Genomic DNA, 21992 nt, shown 5'->3' with positions numbered 1-21992 from the left:
AGACTGAGGCTTGGCAAGCCGGTTGTCACGACAGCATCGTGATGCCTCCTGAAAGCCTTGGAGCCTCCACCAAGAGCTTCCAGTGCATGTCTCTCAGTCTCCGGCGACTTCTAGGTCCATTTTGCATTTCCTTGCACTTCCACCCCTCCCTGGAAGCCCCTTATTAGTCAAGCCGGCAGCGGATCCTATTCAGACTCCCTCCACCCCTACCCCCGCAAGCTGTGCACCAGGTGTGTGCCTAGACTGACGCTCGCGGCTGTTACAATCTTGGCACCACTGGCAGAGGGGCCGTCAGGTAGCTGCTTTTCTATAAGATGGGTGGGTTTTTTTTTAGAACAGATCTTCTGATAAAAGAGCCCTTGAGAAAGTGAAGAGACAGGGTACAGGAAAGAGCACCCCAAAGCTGTTTAAATATGATGCAGGCAGTTAAGGGACTGAGCTACCAGCCAATAAGACAAAAGCTCCTGGGAGCTTTACAGTGGAGGAGACTAGGGCTCAGAGAGCAAAAGGAACCGTCCTAAAGCCACTGAGCAACAGTGACTTACTAGGGTTTCAGCGCTGTGCCATTATCTCATTTAATTACCTGAGTGCATTATCTCATTTAATTCTCCAAAGAAGCCTCAAGAGGAAGAGATGATTTTTATCTTCATTTAACAGATGTGCACAAGTGGGGTGGTGCTCAGAGAGATTAAGGCCACAAAGCTAGAATGTGTCGGAGGCAGGATTTGAACACAAGTCTCAGGTTCTAACCGTTCTCTCCCACCGCTCTCCGTGGACCCCTTCGCATGCCCCTGGATGCCTCGAGGAGGGCCTCTCCCTGGGCTGGCCTGGTGAAGTGCTACGAAGAGGGCTTCCTCTTTCTAGGAGGTGTGGGTGCAGAGGGCTTTCTGTATTGGGGAGATAAAAGAGCCCGTTTGGGATGATTTTATCTGCTTAGCAAGCCGGTTTCATTTACAGGAAGGAACCAATTTGCATTTTGGGAAAGAGTTGAGTGTAAAGGCCGCGGTGAGCGCTGGGTGGATTTATAAATAAACAGTCGACCAAGGGCATTGTGTGTCCCCAGCTGCACAATGCTGGGCTCATATTGACACCACAGACCTGTTCCACACGTCACAGCTGCCCTTTGGACAGAAAGGGCCTAATTGAGTAAGAGCAGGCTGCTAGAAATGCCAAGGAGCCGTCCTCCGACCTGGCTCCCTGGCACAGGCAGGCCGGGTAAGTCCGGCTGTGACCGGGCCTGTGTGCTGTGGCTGCTGGCATCGTGTGCCAGGTGAGAGCCCTGAGTGATGCCACCTGAGGACTCAGAAGGCTGTGAGCGCTGGGGCCGGGCAGCCTCTGCTCTTCCCACAGCTTAGAGGGAGGTGCTTGAGCCAGAAGTTTGGGCTGGTTCCACAGTAGTCACCAGACAGCCTCCAGAACTGGGTTAAAACTCTCGTTCTGCCACCAGCAGTCTTCATGCTTTCTGGAGGAAATGAGTGGCACTTCCCAGGTTACTTTGAAAATTAAGTGAGGCGAAGTCAACAGTAACCTATCAGTCGTCCTCATCAGGGATAACTGGGTGAAGTGAAGCAGGTCTGATGCCTCCCTGGGCCTCACTCTCCTCTTGGGAAAGCAGTGGGGCCCGATGCTGGTCAGGGGCCTGGGACCCGCAGGCCAGAGGGCACTGCTGCAGCTCCCAGTTTCTGGATCAGCTGGATTCATATCCTGCATCTTCCACCTACGGGACCTGAGGCGTTCACTTCCCTCTCAGCACCTCAGTTTTCCTGGATATAGAATGGGGATAATGGAGCTTGGTAGGAAGACGAAATGTAGTATAATGTGTGGTCAGTGCTTAGCATAGAGCCAGGAGCATGATAAATGTCATTCACAAATTACAGCCGAAATACCTGTTTCAGGGGGATATGCGTTTCCAAATCAGAACACTGTTAAGTCAGATATTCTGATTTGATTCCAGATGATAAAAACAATAACCATAATACCACTAGTTAGAAGGCCACTCCTGTGTGGTTATCCCCATAGTTCTGTTCATCCCATGTGCTTCCAGAGCTTCCACGGAAACCCTTGTTCACTGCTGATCCACGTCCACACTTAGCTGGTTCTCCCCTGGGGTTTTAGCTTTTCTGGTGTCCATCTCACCTCTCTGCCCAGATAAGGATCGTCACGCCTTTCTTACCTGACTGCTTTGAGGCCGATGTGTTGCCTCCCCTGTCCTCCCCTCGCACCTGTCTGTTGCCTTGGTCATGGAATGCACCTAACAAATTGCAGGCAGGGCATGAACAAGGGCCCTTGGGACCTGTCTGCTCAAAGACACCCCCTGCACTCCTGGACCCCCGTGAGGCACCCAGTTATTCAGAGTGTTGTAGATCTCGTCTCCTTAACGTCCAATCTTCAATGTTCCAAACCTTTTGGGGATCCACATCTCATGGCCACCTGGCTTTCTGCACCTCAGTCCTCTGGTCATTTCGAGCGTGGCAGACAACAGCACTAAAGGCTCCTTAGGTCTGTACTGTGCGGCCGCTTAGGGAGACATCTACTTTGGTTGCTGAAACTGCCATCTCCTGAGATCCCTGTGGGACAGGAAGGGCCACAGGCTTCTCATCTCCATTTTGGAGGGAGGCCATTGGGCAGAACTTGGTACAGTTAATTACATGCTCTGCTTAAATGGCGAGGTAGAGATTTGAACCCGGCTCCTGGCCTGACCTCAAGCCCTCCGCTTCCCACTGGCCCTGCTGCGGAGAGTTCGTGGAAGCTGAGGGTGGAGAAGGGTTGGACAAGGAGGGGAAGGAAATGGGTCCTGATGGACAAATGTTTGTACAAGGCGCTAGAAGGGAGAGGGCTTCACCAAACCTCTGGTGTGGAGGTCAGGGGTGGGAAGAGGAAAATCCTCCCTGAAACAACAGGCCATGTTCTTGAGAACTTGACCTAAATGCCGCCTTCGGGATTGACAGACTGACTCCTCAGCCCCTGCCCAGCCTTCTGCTGAGGGCCATGAGATGGTGGGGTGGAGAGGGGAGAACCTGCAGGCAGAGGGAACAACCTGTGCAAAGGCCAGCCCTGACCCTGGAAACAGCTTGACATGTTCTAGAAACGGAAAGGAATCTCGAGTGCCTGGGAGATAGAAGGTAAGAGGCCAAGTGGCCTGACGAGGTGGGCACAACCCATGTCTTCCATCTCATCGTGGGTCTTCCACTTGCCAGCAGGGCTGCCAGGCTTGTGTGGCATGGGCTCATACCTGCTTGTGGGTTCTGTACGGGTTGGCCTCCTGTCCCAACAAAGGGTCAGATGACAGATGACATCAATGGCTATTTCTGCCTCCTGTCAGCCACCTCCGTCTTTGCAACATGAATGGGAGGCCTTGCCTGAGCCCTTGATTTGTCCCCGGCTCGTCTCTCCACAGGGACACCATGCCAGGCACTGTCCACCCCCTGGTACTCCAGTGACCCTGCTGCTGTCATAGAGAGCGAAGAAGGTAGGGGGTGGAGGGCTGTCACTGAGGGGCCCAGGACAGGCCCAGGCTCGCCCACCTGAGGTCAGCCCTGGCCCCACAGCCTTTATTTACTTTAGTCCTTGCTTGAAAACCCCAGGAGCAAGCTGCCCGGAATGAACCGTGAAGAGGCTCAAGATAATAATAAAATCAATTGGACTGTTTCCTCAGTAATTCTAGAGACTGATGCATCATTAATGTTGGTAATACAGTGCCTGTCAGATCACAAACTTCTCAATAAATGTGCAGCTGGCAAGCCCTGATAGAAATTGGAGGCAAGCAGAGAATGAGATTTGGGGCCTTTGATATATGGGGTGTCAGCAGTGTGGTGAAGTTTTTATCAATTCCTGTCACTTTGGGCCTTTGTGCTCACTACATATGTGGTCTTCATGGCACCTCTCTGCGGGCTCCCTGGATGCTAACTGCACCCCCAGTAGTGTGATGAAGGAGAGCTGCTGGAGGGGCCTCGACATTCGGCCTGGAACCTTCTGTGGGGCCTTGTTACCAAGAACTTTCCAGGCAACATGGTCGGGTGGGTGGGCAAAGCCAGAGGCCTTAGGACCTGATGCCGTGGGGCACTCAGCTATTCCACAAGTATTTGTTGAGTCCCTGCTGGTTCCAGAATGCCACTGGGCCCTGCCCTAATGGATTCTAGGGATTTTGATGGAAGCCCAGGGTGCGGGGAGCTGTCAAGGGGTCATTTCTGCCTAAGGGTCAAGGGTCAGAGGAAAGCGGGAGGAGCTCCTGAGCTAGTGTAGCAGTCAGTGTCTGCCAGGTAGGCCAAGGAGCAAGGCCTGTTGGTCAGGGGCACTCACAGGCCCAGAAGCACGATGACCCGGAGTTTATGGGGAGTGAGGCATTTGGTTGGGGTAGGCCCCAATAGCAGTGGAGAGAAGGTAGAAGACCCTGGAGGCTGCAGAGTGTGGTGGTCAGTGCGTGGGCTCTGGAGCCAGATTGCTGGGGCCAAATCCAAGCTCCCATGCTCACCAGCTGGGTAACCTCGGAGAAGCAACACAGCTACTCCGTTTCTTCATCTGTGAAACGGGGGTTTAGTAGCAGAAACACCTACCTTGGGGGCATCTTGTAAGCGTTAATGAATTAATACTGGTACGGAGCTTAGAACGGGATCCAGTCCATTTCGAGCACCTGATCAATACTGGCCTTACTTTTGCACAGTTATCTCAGTTAACCCCACCAGTGACCTGAGAGCCATACAGATGACATTCAGAGAGGTGAAGGAAGGCGTCCAAACTCACACAGCCGGAGGGACTTGGGCTGGGATTTGAGCCCAACTGCTGCTGGGCTCATGTGCAGTGGGCCTCAGGTGCCTGCGGAGAGGAGGTGGCATGTGGATGGGCCCAGTCCAGCACCCTGCAGAGGACTGGCCTGTGAGGTCAGGTCGTTAGCAGGGAGGTTAATTCACAGGGTGGGCAATGGGTGGGATAGGCTTTGTTGGTGACTTCTGGAGGCTGGAGAAATTCTGCGACTCAGGACTTGAGTGTGGAGCGTCAGAGCTGGCTCCTGAAGTTTGACAGGAACAGGTGGGCTCCACGTGGCAGATGAGCCAAATAGGAACCACTTTGTTAGCAAATCCCAGCGGCGGCCTGGGGTTCAAATGCTCCTACTGCCCTCCTGCCAAGGAGCAGGCCCTGAGAGCCAGCAAGGCCTGCAGCCTCCTTGACACCCACCCCAGAGCTGTGGCCTTGGAAACACAGTGAGAGGACCCCTGGGCCGTTTGGAGGACTGGGGGCGGTTGTGCATTCTGATGTAGCCATGGCTGCATGGACTTGCTGAGGGCCTGCCCTGAGGGCCTGGGAATTGGGTGTGCCAGTGCTGGAAGGCCAGTGCTCCTTGGGGTCTCCTGGGCACAGGATCCCCTACTCCACTGGACAGGGGTTCCCCCTAGCCTGCCTTTAACGTGTTCCTCCCTCCTTGGCTCAAGGGAACCCCTGGATTTACTCGTTGGTTCTTTATCTGTGTTTGCTTTGAAAGGAAGGCAGGGTTGCCAGGTCCTCTGGGGCCTCAGGAAAGAGGAAGCAACCTTATTAGACTGGGGTGTGGAAGACAGAGGGGCCTGTACCTGGAGCAAGAAGAGGTGGTGTCTGGGTCCAGGTCTACCCCAGGCTCCCTCTGTTTCCCTTGAGGCCTCCGTGATCCCTACAAGATCTCCAGGTGCTGAGCCTGGGCCACTGCTACTTGTTCTAGGTTGGGGAGGGTGGCTGGTCCTGCATTTCACAGGTGACTTGACTGGGAGGAATCTCTTTCCATACCCCCTCCCCTCCCCTCCCCCCCATGGTTTGGGCTTGGAGGAAGTGTCCCCTCTCACCCAGAGAAAGCTCAGGGCCATGTGGAAGTGGGGGCTGGGTGAGGCCATGAGAGAAGCTTCAAGGCCCAGTAGCTTGCAGGTACCTTAGAAGGAGGAGGGCCTACCAGGAGGCAGGTAGGAACATGGGTGCCGGCTGATTCTATCCTGAGTGGGTTCCACCACTGCTGTTATATGACCTGAACAAATTCTCAGCCACTGAGAACATCACTTTCCTTGTCACCACAGTGGGAGGTCCTTGTACCCACCTGATTGCAGGTGTCGTGGGCCAGGCCCAGTGATGCTCAGAACATATCTGCTGTTGAGTGCCAGCCCTGTACCAGGCTCTGAGTGATTGATCCTGGTTTGACCTAGGAGCTCGAAGCCTTACTAGGGAATCAGACAGGCCAGCAACTCCATATAGCAGGAGAGCCTAGTGTCTGTGATGAGAGCTCTGCGCGTGGAGCAGCTCAGGCCAGTCTGCTGGGGAAGGGCATTCACGGAGCACATCCAAGAAGAGGTGACCTCAAGCTGCACCCCAAAGGATGAGTCAGGGAATGCTCAGCAGAAAGGGGACAGCAGAGGGCATCAGGCCTAGGTAGGTAAGAGGCAAGGCCAGGGAACTCAACAGGAGCCTGATCACATCTTAAAGGGCCCTAAATGCCATCATGCCTTAGAGTTGATCCTTGACACAGCATCAACAAGAAAAGATTTGGTGGTGACGTAGCCAGATCAGATTTGTAGAATGATCACTGTGGTGGCCACTTGGAGGAGGTTCTCACAGAGGCCCTGAGGAATCCTGCCATGGTCCAGGAGAGAGGATATGAGGCCCAACCCTGGTAGGCACCTGGGCATGGGAGCAGGGGCACAGCAGCGGTGGGGGTGGTCTGTAGGGGCATGGGTTACTGTGCTATCCTAGGAAAGTAAATTCTAAGTGCCATGGGGTGCCCTTGACCCTCAGGGCTTCTGCACACAGAATCCCACGAGCTCTGTTTAACCATGCAAATGCCAGGTCTCTCCCCAGCATATCTGAGCAGGTGTATTTAGAAACCTGGTTGAGCAGTGCAGGCCTAGTGAGACCCACAGAGGCTGGGACCCTGAGGATCCAAGAGGACAGACACCTCTAGAGGAAAACGGTGGAACTGATTACAGATTGCAGAATCGTGAAGGGTACATGGGGATCCTGTAGGGAGTAGACTTGGTCAGACAGAAGAGAGGAGACCGAGTTCTTACCTTCAGAGTTACTTCAGCAGACAGTTACAGAGCCCCCTTCCTTTGCTGGCTCTGTGGGTGATCAGCCCTGGGGGAGCTCCTGGCTGTCTAATGACTGGGCAGGGGGGAGCACATGGCACTGTCAAAGCACTGAGCTCACTCCGCTGGAGGGGGAGGCCGAGGAGTCGGCCCTCTGGGAAGAGTGGGAAATCCCCAGGCCAAGAAGTGAGGGAAGGGCATCTGAGGCAGAGGGAATAGCACCTACAAAGGCTCATAGTACCAGAGGACTGTTGTCAGAGTGGCACAGCCCTTAAATCAGGCCAGAAGGCGCGGACTTTGTTCCCATCTAGGGCAGCAAGTCAGCCAAGCCTCTCAAGTCAGAGAAGAAAAGTGGGGGGTTGCTGGATCCTGGGGAGCCTGAGCTCCACCCCAGTGGCCATTTGGGGGTCAGGCGAACGTCAGTGCTTGCCAGGCACTGCCTGCCCAAGGAGGGTGGCTGACCAGTGTGCCAGCCTTCTGGCAGCTTGCGTATTTCTTGGCATGGCCACGGTGACGGGAGCCGTGGGGTTAGAGAAGAGCCTATTTGCCCAGGAGGAGGGGCTGTCTCCAGGCAGGCGACTGGCACCTGCCCCTCCGGTGTTAAAGTCCATCTGGGTGAACCAGGGCAGGGAGGGAGGAGAGAGGCCAGGTGACCGCCATCCTGGCAGGTGTGTCCTGTCATTCCAAACAAAGACAAGCCACAGGGCCCTGGGGGCCAGCACTTTCTTGCACTGTCCCCCCTTCCAGGCGCGCGCGCGCACACACACACACACACACACACACAGGATGGACCATCAGCCCTCCACACTCAGGGCACATGATGTAAGGAACAAGGTGTCAGTTATTTACTGCCAGTTGCCACAACAGAGAGAGATAACCAAGGACCAGAGAGCAGGGAAGTGGCCTGCTCTGGGTTACATACATAGGGAGTTGGACCAGCAACAGGCTTACTACCTTCTCCATGGCAGTATGGCCCCCAAAGCTTTGGGATGAGCTGGCTGGGCCCCTGGTGGCTCAGGATCTGGCCACCTTCTCTAGCTCCCGCCTTACTGCATCCATGATCCCCGGGAGGAGGAGCTGTCTGCCAGCAGTGAGCAAGCTCCTCGTGGAATCACAGCCTGGGCAGCATCCTTCACCTCCCTCCACCTAAAACCACCCAAGGAAACAAACCCCAAAGCCCTGGTCCTCGCCTGTGTTGGGCCAGGCATTACCCAGCCCAGTGGAAGATGTGTGGTGGGAGAATGGACACGGTGAAGTCCTGAGCCCCTCCTGACAGGGAGGCAGAAGCCCCGGCTCTGGATGTGTGTAAACATGATTATTTTTAGTACTCGGAGGTCTGTGGGCGCAGCAGCGTGACCTGCATTTGGCTCAGCCCCTTTCTTCTGCCCCACCCAGGATAGGAGGCCTCCTTTGGCCCCTCTGCCCTCTCCCCCATCAGTCTTAGGGCTGGGCCAGTGAATTCAGGACCCTCTAAGAGAAGGAGCTGGGTGGGGGAGTTGAGGCCAAGACTGGCTCACAAGCGGCAGGATGTGGTTTTCAGAGAAGCGACATTTCAAGCTGCAAGAGAAATATTGGAGCCACACAATTTCATGTGTTTTCCATGGGCTTTTATTTCCTTAATCCTTGTACCTTCCTTGGTATAAACGCTGGGAGGCCTGGTCCCAAACAAGTGTGCTGCCACGTGCACCATCGTGTGTTCCCAGGTGTGCAGGGCACCTCACCCAAGCCCTCACCCATGAAGCGGGATAATTCCCACCCGGGCTGGTGGAGGCAGGGGGTGAGCTAATGAGATCATGGATATCCACTCACTTGTTCATTCAACAAACACCTCTGAGCATTGATTTTGTGCCAGACACTATTCTAACAACTGGATATAAGACAGAGAACCAGCCTGACAAGGGGCTGGGCCTAACACCGTCGGGGTGGGGGTGAGAGACAGGTAATAGGTAAGCACCTGCATAAGCAATAATCATCCTGCTGTGCGTGCAGCGCAGGGACAATACGGAGTGATGTGTTATGGAGTGACTGGATTTTAGACAAGGACAATCTGGCAGGACCTGTTGAGAGATTTAAATAAAACAGAGCCAGCCACGCTAGGGGGAGGAGATGGTAAAATGCAAAGGCCCTAGGCCTGGGAAACCAGTGGGGGGCGGGGGGCAGCGACGGTGGTGGGCAAGCAGCGTACTGGGTGAGGTGAGCAGCGCCCAGATGCACAGGGCATGTGGGCCCTGGTGGAGGCCTTGGGGAGGGCTATAAACAGGAAAAGATGTACTTTACAGCTACAAAGAAGACCAAGAGGGAAGTGAGAGTGGGATGCCAGTGAGGGGCTGTTGCCTTTGCCCGGGCAAAGGAGCTGGCAAGAGGTGGGCAGATTAGAACACAAGAGGAGGGAACACATAATACCATATACAGATGATGTGTTATAGAATTGTACAACTGAAACCTATATAATTTTATTAACCACTGTCACCCCAATAAATTCAATAAAAAAGAAATAACACAGGAAGGGTGAACCAGCCGTGGAAGCGGCAGATGGCTTGGCTAAGAGGGAGCATCAGCATCAAAGACGGCTCCTTGACTTTTGGATTTGATGCCTGGCTTAGGGGAGCAGAGAGCATTTGATTCAGAAGGGGCCAGTGGAGGGTGGAAGAAGACCAGGATCTGGGGTTCAGAGGCTATTCTGGACAAATGCATTTGGGATATCTGTCAAAATTCAAGTGGTGAGGAATGCTCAGGGGAGTGGCCACATGGGGAGTGGCCACGTGGGGAGCTCCAGGCCCCAGTCTGGCACAGCTCTCCTCCGGGGGCTGCCTGCCAGCCTCAAGCCAGGCTGTGCAGCTGGGTGCTCCCTCCGGAGCCTGGAGCCCGGACTGTGAAGGCACCTGGCAGGGCCTTGGGAGCAGGTGGCATAGGGGCCACTCAAAGGATGGTCACAGGAAATGAGGTGGGAATTCCTGGCTGCCTGTGGGGGTCAAAGGGACCAGCTTACCATACAAGCAGTTGTGCCCTTGGGAAAAATCTCTTGGCTTGTTATAGCCTCAGTTTTGCTGTCTGCAAAATGGGAGTAATAAACGTCACTGACTTCAGAGGGATGAATAACTGCTGAGGTAGCATGAGGAGAGCGACGGGCTCTGCTCCAGCTCATAGAATGTCTTCGATTTCTGGAGGAATCCTTCTCCCGGTCCCTCTCCAGTTTGCAGCCGGAATCCAAGTTTCAGGGGCGGGCTCCTTTGCTGTTGGGGCTTCCTGTGAGAGCCACAGTCCTGGGCCTGGGAGTCTGCCAAACCCAACTGTGGAGGCAGTGAACCTCGCCGTGGCCTCGGGGACTGGCCCACTGGCCGTGGCTTTCTGAGCGCCAGCCTCAGGTACGGCTAGCAGAGTAATGCACTCTCGGAAATCTCACAGCTTTCTGCTTTATTTCTCAAGAAGAGCTGGTTTTGACTCCTATCAGCATTGATGTGGTTGTTATTGTTGTGTTGTTGTTGTTGTGTGTGTGTGTGTTTTAACTGCTCTGGGCTTTAGAGCTGTGGTGGAAAGTGAGGAAAATAGCAGATGCTGTATCCATTTGCTACCAAACTGTCTTGAAATGCTATAAATATTTCTATAAAGACGAGCTTCCCCAGCCCAATGTGTTAGTTACCTCCTCCCTGACAAAGTGATTCCCGAAAATTAAGACAAATAACCTCTTAAATCACAGTTGTTAACCTCAGGTGTAAAAACCGTTAGTACTCGAGCCGTGGGCCAGAGAGACTCCGCACCAACTGACTCCATGTGGCATTGAGAGGGTGGTGGCCATGAGGAGAGAACCTGGTGCTTAGCCAGAGGGCCCGAATCAGAAGCCTGGCCCTGCCTGCCACTCACTGCTGTGTGACCTCAGACTGGTGGGCTTACCTCTCGCAGTCAGCAAGCGTCACTCAGCTGTGCTGTGTTCCTCAAAAGTACTCAGAAGTGACTCAGAGGTCTGTGCCCTGCATTAATCACGAGGTAGCAAAGCCCTCTGCCCCAGTCCCGTCTGTCCCCTGGCTGTGTCGAGGACAACATCCAGGGCCTAGGACACTGGCTAGTCTCCTTTGCAGCAGAGAGAGCCCTCAGAGCCTCCAGCAGGCCGGCAGCAGAGAAATGCCACTGTTTCTCTCCAGCGTTTGTTTCTTTTCACATCTAACCTCTGTTCATGGTGAACGAGGCTAATTTTGTACTTAAGGTAATAGGATAAAGTTGTTTGTAAATAAATGTATTTTGGCAAAAACTGTGAATTGATTTCAAGAAAAAATATTAAATAAATGGCACTCTAGATGGCAGGAGGAAATGACAAAACCAGGAAGCTGGTTAGGGAACGTGGGCTGCACATGGGGTCTCTGCCCAGGAAGTGTGCGGACCAGACCCAAGAACAATGGATGTGCCGCCAAGGTTTCAGATCCCTCGTCCGTTGTTCCTGAGTCCCCACCGGAGCAGGCGTGCTGGCGTTTAATCCTGGCTGCCACGTATACAGACATGATCGTGCTCTGTCATCCTCCTCAGAGTGCTCATAGCACCATTGTCTTCATGTCTGACCTGCAGCCCAAGCAGCCCAATTTGCCCCTATTTTACAGGTGAGGAAACTGAGGCCCAGGGTTGACAAGTGACTTACTTGAGGTCGCACAGCCAGAAACCTGACCTGAACCCATGACACTCATCTCTTGGCCACTTTTTCTTCCACTCACAAAAATAGCATCCTGGTGTTTAAATTTCATTCATTCATTCATTCATTCATTCAGAATCTTTGTAGCCTTGTGGGTAAGAGCTCTGGAGCCAAATGGTCTGCTTTGCATTTCAACCACTTCCTGGCCACTTGACCTTTGGCAAGTTCCCCTTTCTCTCTGTACTTCAGTTTCCCCATCTACGAAATGGGCATAAATACCACATGAGGCTGTTGTGAATAATGTGTTAACAGTGTCTGGCTCAAGGTCAGGCTTGAGATTGGCTGGGGATGGGCAGTGCAGGGGCTCCCACCTGTGCTGGGCACTGAGGAATTGTAGAAGTGAGTGGGCAAGAGCGGCTCATGACCTGGTGACTGGGAGGTGAGAGGTGGGCATACACAGAGAGAGCATTTTGAGTGGACAGGCGAAGTCAACAGTGTGCTGGTCACCACCAGGCACTGGGAGGAGGGACGGGGCCATTGAGGAAGGCTTACCCCTCAGAAGGAGGCCATGGGAACAGGACTTGTGGAGAGCAGGAGGGCCTGCTGGGCAGAGGAACTGAGTGTACCAGGGAACAGAGACATGAACTGGGGTGGCCACAGGGTCCAGTCCTAGGATGCTGGTGCAGGGGGGCTGGCCTGGCCCTGGCAGATAACAGCATCCAGGACTTCTCTGGACAGAGGATAGCTCCCATCCCTACCCCCTTGCCACCCTCTGCAGCTGAGGCCTCTGGGCTCCACTCTGGAGTGGGGCAAGGGTTGAGGCAAAGTAGAGGCCTGGTTGGTTTGTCCCAGTGCTAGGCAGTGCGAAACCTTGCCCGAGAGCTTTGGCACCGATAATTGTCTATTGTTCATCGGGGGATGAGCCAGCTCCCTGCCATCTGTCTGTCTGCCTGCCTGTCTGTCTCTCTGCGTCTGTCTGTGCTGTGCAGTATAAACAGCCCCTCCTCAACACATCGTCACCATGGATCTGCTTGCAGGCCTGGAGTGACTGCCCCAGCCCACCCGGAGACCCATTTATCCTGCTGCTGGGGCGAGGGGCCCACTCGTAATCCTCACTCCACCACAAGATACAGATGGTTGTATTATTAATAGTCAGAATTAATCAGCATCCATGTAGGAGCTTTCTTTCCCCTGGGGAGCAGCTTCTCAGGACAAGCAGCCCCAGGAGGTCCCTTTCTAGTCCCCACTTGTAGGGGAGGTGGGAGGGGGCAGAACAGAGGTGACTCACAGGAGATGCAGCTGGGAGTGGCCCCAGGCCTGGATCCGGGGTCTGGTGGCGACACCCCATTGTTGTGGCCAGAAGTGGAATCTCCCCCACACCTGTCTTCAATGCCAGCACACCTAGGTCCTAGGGTGCTAGGAGAAGCCTCGGCCCTGGGGGGTAGGAGGGCAGCACTCAGCTTGCTGATGAACTCAGGGGTCTCAGGCGAGAGCAGAGGAAGAAGGTAGCGGAAAGGCCAGGGGGAAGCAGGGCCTGGTGATTGAGCAGGAGAGGGCTCTAGTTGGGGGCTGCGAATGGGGAGGTAGCCTTGGGTGGAGTGGGTGCCGAATACCAGGAACCCCTCCACCCCACCCAGACGGCGGGCCTGGGCCAGATGCCTGCTCCTCCCTTCTAAGCGCCGCATCCTAGGGGTGATTTAATGCCGGCAGCAGGCAGCTTCCTGATTGATGGGTCTGTTCCTGACAGGCCCGACTCCATGAGCGCAGCAGCAGTGAGGGGCCCTCGCACAGTTCTGCAGATGGCTGCTCGCCCACCTGCCTCCCTCGCCCACTGCCCTGGGCCCTGCCTGCTTGTGTGCATCAGAGCTTTCCATGTCCCTGCTTCGTGGTCCCCAAGCACCCGAATGCAGGTGTGTGCTGTTCTGGGTGTGAGCACATGTGCAGATGAGCCACATGTGTGCCTGATGAGCACACGCGTGTGCCTGCATACAAGAGTGAGGCGAGAGCGTGCATCTATGTGAGTGTGTATGCATGTGTGTGTCTGTGTCAGGGTGTGACAGGTGCCTGCAGGCAGTCACCACCTCATCTTGTTTTCCTCAGACAGGCACCGTCCACCGTCACACATCCACACACTCACACACACGTGGTGACCTATGCGGCTGGCCGAGACATCCCGGCCTGATCAGCAAGCTCATCGGTAAGGCTGCGCCATGGTAATCGAGCGCAGAGTGCCCTGGCCCAGCAGTCCTGCAGGGAGTTGGGGAGGTGGGCTCGTCCCCAGAGCATCTCTGGCTCATCCTCATAAGGGGAGGTTGAGAGGGGAGGACACAGCATCTGGCCGGGCCCTGTGCTGTGCTCCTGAGCCACCTCTCCCCACCAGGTCCACAAGCCTGCACTTACTGTGCCTAGTTTTGAGGACAGCCCTGTGTCTTGGAGAAGCCCCGTCAGGAGTCAGGCAGATCAGGGCTCAAACCCAGGCTCTTTCCCCAGCTTGTGTGGTAGCTCCCTCTGCCTCTCCCATTCTCAGCACTTCCCCATCTTCACGATGCTTTTAACAGCAGCCGCCTCATGGGGTTGTGGTGAGGAATAAAGGGGTATGTAAGCTGCTAGATAAGTCAAGGCTTTTTCCCCATTGGGCCTCAGTGTCTCCATCTGTAAAATGGTAATAAGGATGCTCACTGGCCATCTTATGGGGATGTTTGGGGGATCAGGTGAGAAAAAGGACCTGTGAAGGCTGTGGGGCGGTGCCCACCATCCTCGTTTCAGCTCTGAGAACACGCAACAAGGGGCTCTGGGCACGTGGGGGCTGGTGACGTGTGGGGACCCAGGTCAGACGCCTCCATCTGAATCTCCAGCTGCCACCTCTAGCCTCAGGACATGGGTGGGTCACTTCATCTTCAGCTGCATCTCTAGGAGCAGTGGACCCCTCATTTAAAGGGCATATTGATAGTATGTGCCTGGTGGTATGGCGGACAGGCTCAGGCTCATGAGAAAACGTGGATTGCGTTTAGCACAGCACTGGACACGAGCAGTCATTTGCATCAGCAGTATTTGTTCGGGTTTTGCCAACCTTGTTGCCATATAGGTGGACGCTAAGTTTGGAGCACAGGTGGATGCACAGTGCATGCTGTGTTAACATCATATCACAATATTACCTATGTTTCCAGCCCTCATTTCCATCAGTCCCTACCCAGGAAGACTCTTCAGGGCAGCTCAGAGGGGCTGTGGTGAAATTGCACTCCTGCCTTCAGATGGCACCCTGGGGATGGAGGTGGTCAGGGCTGACCTCTGCTAGCTTCTGGGAATCAGGGTGCTGGGCCCCACCACAGCCACCTGGCTACCCAGTAGGAGGCTGGCAATCACCTCTGCCTCTGCCTCAACTGCACCGAGCTGGCCTGAGGCCTGAAAGAAGGCCCAGAGGTGAATATGATGTGTCACCTGAGAAGGTGAGGGCTGCAGACCCCACTGCAAGCCTAGGTGCTTCCTCCTGCTGGCTGCACACTGAACCTGAGAACGACCCCATCACATGTGGGCTCCCTGGTCAGTGCCCCACCTCTTGCCAGCTGCTGGATCCAGAAGATGTCCAAAGTCCCCAACCCCTGCAGGTGCTTCGCTGAATAAATGAGCCCCTGGTACCCAGGCCAGGGCAGGCAGACTCAGCCAGGGGTGTAAGGGCTCAGAGATGTGGGGGCCACTGTAGGCCCAGATGGGCAGGGAAGAGAGGCAGGCCAGGCTGAAAGGACAAGGGGTTTAGCTTGCTGGAAGGGATAGCATTCCAGAAGGACAGAAGTGTGTGGGCAAAGGTTTGGAGTCATTCCTGGGAAAAGGCATGCCCTCTCCGGTAAGACATCTGGGCTGTTCTGGCCCAGACAGCCTCAGCTCTCCATGCCCAGTGGCCGTGGGGTGAAGCAGATGGCCGGTGTGGGGCGGGGCCACCCTCGGCCTGAGCCAAGTGAGGCCAAGTGGCCCACACAGGCCAGAGCCTGAGACCTTGGCACCAGCCACTCGGAGCTCTCGACTCGAGAGTTAATGATTCATTTGTGGCCAATTTCTGCTGGCCTTTGCCTGGAAATTCCCAAGCCTGCCCCTTCCCTCAGCTCCAGGAGCTCCAAGAGTACAGTCTCACTTTCACTTGGCTGCAAACATCTCACCCACTCTCTAGGGAATGGTTTTTCAAATTATAGCAGGAGTGATGCAGGTTAGCCATTAAGAAGAACTGTCTGGGCTGCCGGCCGAAGGCTGGGGTGGTTGGTTTGCGTGTAGTAAAGTTAGAGGCCCCTATCTGACCAGTGCCCCAAGTGCTGAGGGAAGGGACCCAGTTTGTGTTCCAGGTGCCCCTCCAATTAGTTCAGAGCAGATGTGAACAGAATCCAATCGAGTATAATGTGAACAATGTTGCAACAGTTACAAAGAGGGAAAGAGAGCTTGACCCAGAGCAGGACTGCACTGGTTAGAAAGAGCAACAACATGTACAAAGACCCTGGGGCACGAAAGGAGGTTGTTTAGGAAGGTTGAGTTGTGGTGTGGCGTGGCTGTAGTCTAGAGGGTGTGAGAGACTTCTGGAAGTATAGACACAACTCACAGGTGATTTGTGAAATTTGACAGTGGGAGTTGCTGACAGTGCGGAGTCAGGGCCGGTTCCTCAGCAGGGACAGGTGTGTTTGATTTGGGTTTGGGGGTCATTTGTCCATTTGTGTCTTGATTCTGTGACAGCCTGCTCTGTGCCAGCTCAGGCCCTAGCCTTGCGCAGGTCCCTGTACCTGTGTGGAGGTGGGCTAGAGGGAAGGGGTCCTGTTCAGTGATCTAGGTGATGGGGTGACAGGGACTCAGCGAAGCCCATTGCCCTTGGTGTGAGCACAGGGCTGTGGAGAGGCAGTAGGGTGGCTGGTGCCTTTCAGGCTCACCCAGGCCTGTCACCCCAAGTCCTCGCGTGACCGGCAGGGGTGTTGGGCAGCCTTGAGGAACTGTGTGTTCCTGGGAGACTGTGCGCAGACCCCTTGGAGGTTACCCTGTGTCCTGTAAGATCAACCTGGTCTTACTGAGTCAACATGTGACGATGAGCCGACTGAGACCCAGAGGGGCACAGCTCAGGGCCCCATCTCCCAGACCTGGCTGGGGGTACACATATCCTTCCACCCCCTGCAAATGTAAGAACATTTCCCCAAACCAGGCAAAATAGAAGAGCCTGATTCTCCAGGTTGAAATGTCCAGGGGCTTGGGGGCGAGGCTTCCGTAATATCTTTTCCACTTTGCAGATATAATTTCTTCTGATTATTTCTTGACAGTCCCAGGAGTTGGTGGTAAACAACCGCTCTCCCCAGAATGTTTCCCTGTGACAGCAGCTTTCTCTGGCGAGGGTGCTATCAACACTTGGCAGGGCCTCTTCCCAGCTCCCTGCTCCTGAGAAGCTAGAGCTTCTGAAAGGCATTCAAGAATGTGGCGCTCTCCCTGTGTGCTGGGGGAAGGGGCTGGCCAGGCAGAGGCTTAGCCTCTTTGTTCCCCTCTGCAGCCAGCAGCTCAGCCTGGCCTCAGCCTGGCCTCAGAGCCTCAGATGGCCCCTGGTGTGGATGGTCCCCAAGCAGAGGGTGGGGTGGGATCGGGTGTCCTCTGGCTCCCGCAGCCCTGGTTTTTGGGTCCTTGGCACAGCTCAGGGCAGGAGAGAGCCTGACTCCCCAGGGCAGCTCTGCCAGGCCTGTCTGTGGCCAAGAGACCAGCGGTGTCCCAGCCCTGCAGCCTCCATGGTCTGCGTCACACTGGCTTAGGTGTCCTGAGTCAGAGCCAGGAAATGGATCTGCTGTGCGGGGGTGGAGGTGCGGCTGCCCTGGGCAGCTGGGGTGAACCCCAACCTCCTGCTTGTCCACGCTGTGGGGTTGGCTTTGTGCATCCGTCCCCTGGTCTGGCCTGGATTTGACCAGTGCCTGGAGGAGAGACAGGTGACATTTACTGTGCCCAAGCCCCTAACCCCACAGGGCCAGTGACTGACATTGACAAGGACACAGGCTCAGCTAGGTTGCTGTATCTTTGCTGGGGCTGGACCTGTACCCCTCTCCTGGAATGCCCTTCCAGACTTGGCCCCTGGGCAAGAATTTACCTAAGAATTACCTCTTTGGTGAAACCTTCCTGGGCAGCCCCTCCTCCATGCCACCCTCGTGGGCTTCTATTAGGACTCCTGTTACAATGTGTGTAATCACGTTTTCCTGCAAAGGGCTCCCTCATTCACCTGTGCTTTGGGGTTGATGTATCTGTGTCCTGCATGCCTGATACATAGTAGACACTCAATAAAAGCAGGCTGGATTTAATTAAGGGGGTTCCCGAAGGCAGTGTTGGAGTGTCCATTTGTGAATGATGTGGTGAAGACGGAAGGCGGGAGTTTGCAAGCAGAGAGGCTGAGCTCCTGGGCCAGAGGCCCTTTGCCAGAACCCCTTTGCAGCCTTGGCGGCCTGAGTAGGGGCTGGGGGCTGCGGCGGCCCCCTCCCCGGTTCCAGCCAGCCAGTGCCTTCCTTGCCTGCTGGAGCCAGCTCCCTGGGTTGCCCGTGTGATCACTCTCCAGAAAACACCCCAGTGGAAACTGCATGAATGATTGATAAGAGCTGAGAGCTGTTTAATTTTTTCCCCCTGTTTAATGGCTATCAATAATTTAATACGCTCTCTGTATGTTTTTAAGAAATAGCACCCATTTTGCCGTCTCCGGTTTAGCGGGCTAAATGATTTAAGTGTTGGAAATGTGCTCTGAGGATGGAAGTTGAGTGAGTCAGGAATCTGGAGGCCGGGTGGGGGGAGGCGCGTTCAGAGCCAGCCAGCAGCATCTTGGCCTGTGTGGGTGCATGTGTGTGTGTGTGTGTGTGTGTGTGTGTGTGTGTGTGAAGGTGGGAGGGAGGGAGGAGGGAGGGGGCGGGTAAAAGCCAGTGCCTCTCTGCTAAGAGCAAGATAATTGCTTTTCCGGGTCTCACTGAGCAGCAGCTGAACAGCTGTCAGCTTACTCCCCCCACCCCCAGTGCTGAGCTTTTCTGGATGACTCTGGGGGGCCGGGGGTGGGGGGCTAGGAAGGATCTGCTGCTGGTACCACCATGGGCTGAGAATCCCCCTCCCCCTGACATCTTTGCCCCTTCTAAAGCTTTCAAATCCTTTTTAATGATGCAGTTAGTTTGCTGCCTGTGTGTCTTCCAGATGGGGCAGGGGTGTTGTGGAGTGGGGTCTCAGAATCACTAATCTTGGGCCCCAGAGGGACTTGGAAGGTCATCTGCCAGTGCTCCCCCAAACTTTCCAGATGCGAAGGATCACCTGGGAGGACTTATTAAAAATTTAAATTTCTGGGCTGTATTCCAGACCCACAGACTTCCATTCTCAGGGGAGAGGCCTAGGAAGCTGTGGGTTTAACAAGCAGCCCAGGTGATTCTTATCATCAGAGGAGTTGGGGAAATAGAGAGGCCAGCTCCAGTTTTGATGCTCATAGCACCCACAGCACCACATGGCTGATCTCCTCTGCTTGCATGCCTCTAGGGATGGGGTGCTCCTTACCTGTGCAACAGCACACCCACCTGTGGAAGGCTGGACCCAACCAGCTGCCCTCATGTGCACGGAGTCACCTCCTACAGGACAGACTGCCTCTCCTGGGTTATCTGGGCCTCTTTGTTGGGCAAGGAGCTTCCTTTCTTAGCAAAGGGATCTGAGCACCAGAGAAAATGCTCCCCCCCCCCCCCTTGAGCCCAGATGTGGGAGTGAGGAGGAACTCTCCTCTCCAGACCTGGGCACCCCTTCCCAGGGCAGGCAGGTGGCATAGTGCTGTGGCCTGCCCCTAGTGGACTGCAGTGGGCACATCAGTTACTGCTGGCAGGCACCAAGGCAATGAGGACCCTGGGGGAGGCAGAAAGATTGCTGGGCCTCAGAGCTGTCTCGGCCTGCAGGGCCAGTCCTCCCACAGGATAGAAAAATGTGTCTCATCAGAGGCTGTTGACTAGGTAGCATCTCTCAGATGACAGTGGGAGAAATGAGACTACAGGGGCTCCCCCAAGGTCACACATCCATTGAAGACTGATCTGGAACTGCAAAGACGGGACAGACGGCCCAGAGAGGGGCATCCAAGACTGAGGACCTGATGCTGGGGGCCAGCTGAGATCCCACCCCAGTCATATGCCGGGGGGTGGAGGGCAGGGGAAGGCTCCCACCTTCCAGATCGACACCGATAGAGACTGAAGGGTTTCAGACAGAGCGATGCCCGCCTATCTGACATCACAGCTCTCCTTTGCTTTGCCTGGCCATTTGCTTTGTTTTGGCAGAGCTGCAGTGCTGACTGCTAGTCAGGCTTGCTGTTTTATTTTAATGGATAATAAGAGGAAAGGAGTGCTACACATTTCATGGGTATCACCGTCCACTGTAAAACAGAGGACCCCTGCAGTCCTCCCCCACTCTGTAGACCCTCTCTGAAACCCCAAATTCATCCCTGCCCTTGATCTATTTGGGAGAAGCCCAGGTCCAGGGAAGTGCTGGCCTGTGAATGAGACTTAAGATAGCCAGACCCCACCCCCCAGGCCTGCTCTGATCATCACAGCATTACTGCAGGGGGTTTCAACCCTGGGGGAAGAGGAGGAGGGGTGCCACCTACCCCTGACAGGGCCCCTGTTTGGAGAGCTCCGAGAGCTGGGGAGACCTCTCAGAAGGGAAAAACTTAACCCCACGCTCAGGAAGACCTGGCCCCAGAGAGAGAGCTGAATGAGTATGGACACCCGGGCAAGGCCTGAGGAGCTCAGGGAAAGCTTCCAGGAGTAGGTGCCACCTGCCCTCAGGCTCGAAGCACCATAGCAAGGGGAAGGGCATCCCAGGTGCAGCACTGTGAGTGGGCAGAGGGGAGCTTGGTGAGGCAGGCAGGCCGGGGCGGGGCTGGATCTGGTATAGTGGGAGGGCAGAGAGCCGCAGAGGTCGGTTTGATTTTAGCTTCTATTGAAGTATTACATCCATTCAGAAAAGTGTGCATGTCCTAAGTGTAGCTTGACAAATTGTCTTGAAATGAACATACTCGTATCTGCCACACAGGTCAAGAGACAGAACATTCCAGACCCCCTAGACCCATTATGTGCTCCCTTCCCGTCCCTGCTGCCCCCCCAAGGGTAAGGACTACCCTCACTTCCAACAGCCTATCATCAGTTATCGACTGCTGCCCCCACTGCCCCAAACTTAGTGGCTTAAACCAAAGAACCACCATTTACCATGTCTCATAATTCTGTGGTTTGCCTGGGCAGTCCTCTGCTGGTTTCCCTTGGGCTCATGGCACTCAAGTCACCTGAAGGGGGCTAGCTGGACCGGAAGGTCAAAGAAGGCCTTAGTCACATCTGGCAATTAGTGCTGGCTGTTGGCTGGGCGCCCCCAGTTCTCCTCCGTCCCCCGGTAAGGTGGCCTGACTTCCTGCCGTGGCCAGGCACTGTCCCAAGACCTCATGAGGCCTAGTCTCTCTAAGTCACAAAGTGCCACCTTTATCAAATCCTGTTGGTCATAAAGACGAGTCTCAAGGCCAGCCCAGCTTTACGGGTGATGAATAGACTCAACTTCTTGATAGGAGGAGCTACAAAGAATCCGTGGCCATATTTAGTTCACCTCGAGCACAGAGCCGTAGCTTTGCCTGTTCTTGACCTTGATCTAAATGGACCCCTTAAGCATGTTCTCTGTGTCTGGGTTTTTTAGTCAGCATTAGGTTCTTAGGTTTATCTCTGTTGTTGGAGGTAGCTGCAGATCGTTGGTTCATTGCTGTGTCGTGTTCCATTGTGTGCATACGTCACTTTATCTGTTCCATAGTTGATGGTTATTTGGGAAGTTTTCATTTTTGGCCACTGTGAACATACCAGCACCCGTCTTTGGGTGACCACATGCCCATGTTTCTGTGGAAGTGGAAATGCTGGGCCACTGACAGACCACAGGGCAGGAGATACGCCCAAACTATTCTCCAAGGGAGTGAGCAGTGTGTGACCCACCAGCAGTGTTTGGAAGGTCCAAGAGGACTTTGTGGAAGGGAGTGAGATAGTCATTGGGGGTTTTAGAAAAGCCCCCAAGCTGAACATGAGTGGGGAGATATCTCTGACCTGGTGCTCCCTGTAATGTCCCTTCTAGGTTCTCCCCTAGCCTCAGGTCTCCAGGCTGGGGGAAGTAGGGCCATCAGACCAGATCTCTCCTACTATACTTTTCCCACCCTGGGGTCCTCCCACTGCCCTCTCTCTTTTCCCCAGAAGCTGCCTTCCATGGCTGGCCTGATCCGCCCACAGTCAGGGAAGCTAGGTGCCTGCAGGAGCTGACGCCTGAGGACCAGGAGCTGGGGGAATTGGCACAGTGGCCTCCATCCATGACTGCTC

General features: G+C 54.8%; 1 protein-coding gene across 4 annotated transcripts in view; it reads left to right on the top strand.

The window, feature by feature from the left end:
* Positions 1 to 21992, top strand: part of ZMIZ1 (zinc finger MIZ-type containing 1) — a 220876-nt gene that overhangs the window by 21839 nt on the left and 177045 nt on the right. The gene's annotated exons all lie outside the window — the stretch shown is intronic.

This window comes from Miniopterus schreibersii, assembly GCF_964146895.1.
Source record: "Miniopterus schreibersii genome assembly, chromosome: 14".
Classification (NCBI taxonomy): domain Eukaryota; kingdom Metazoa; phylum Chordata; class Mammalia; order Chiroptera; family Miniopteridae; genus Miniopterus; species Miniopterus schreibersii.
This window is presented reverse-complemented; position numbering and strand designations above follow the sequence as displayed.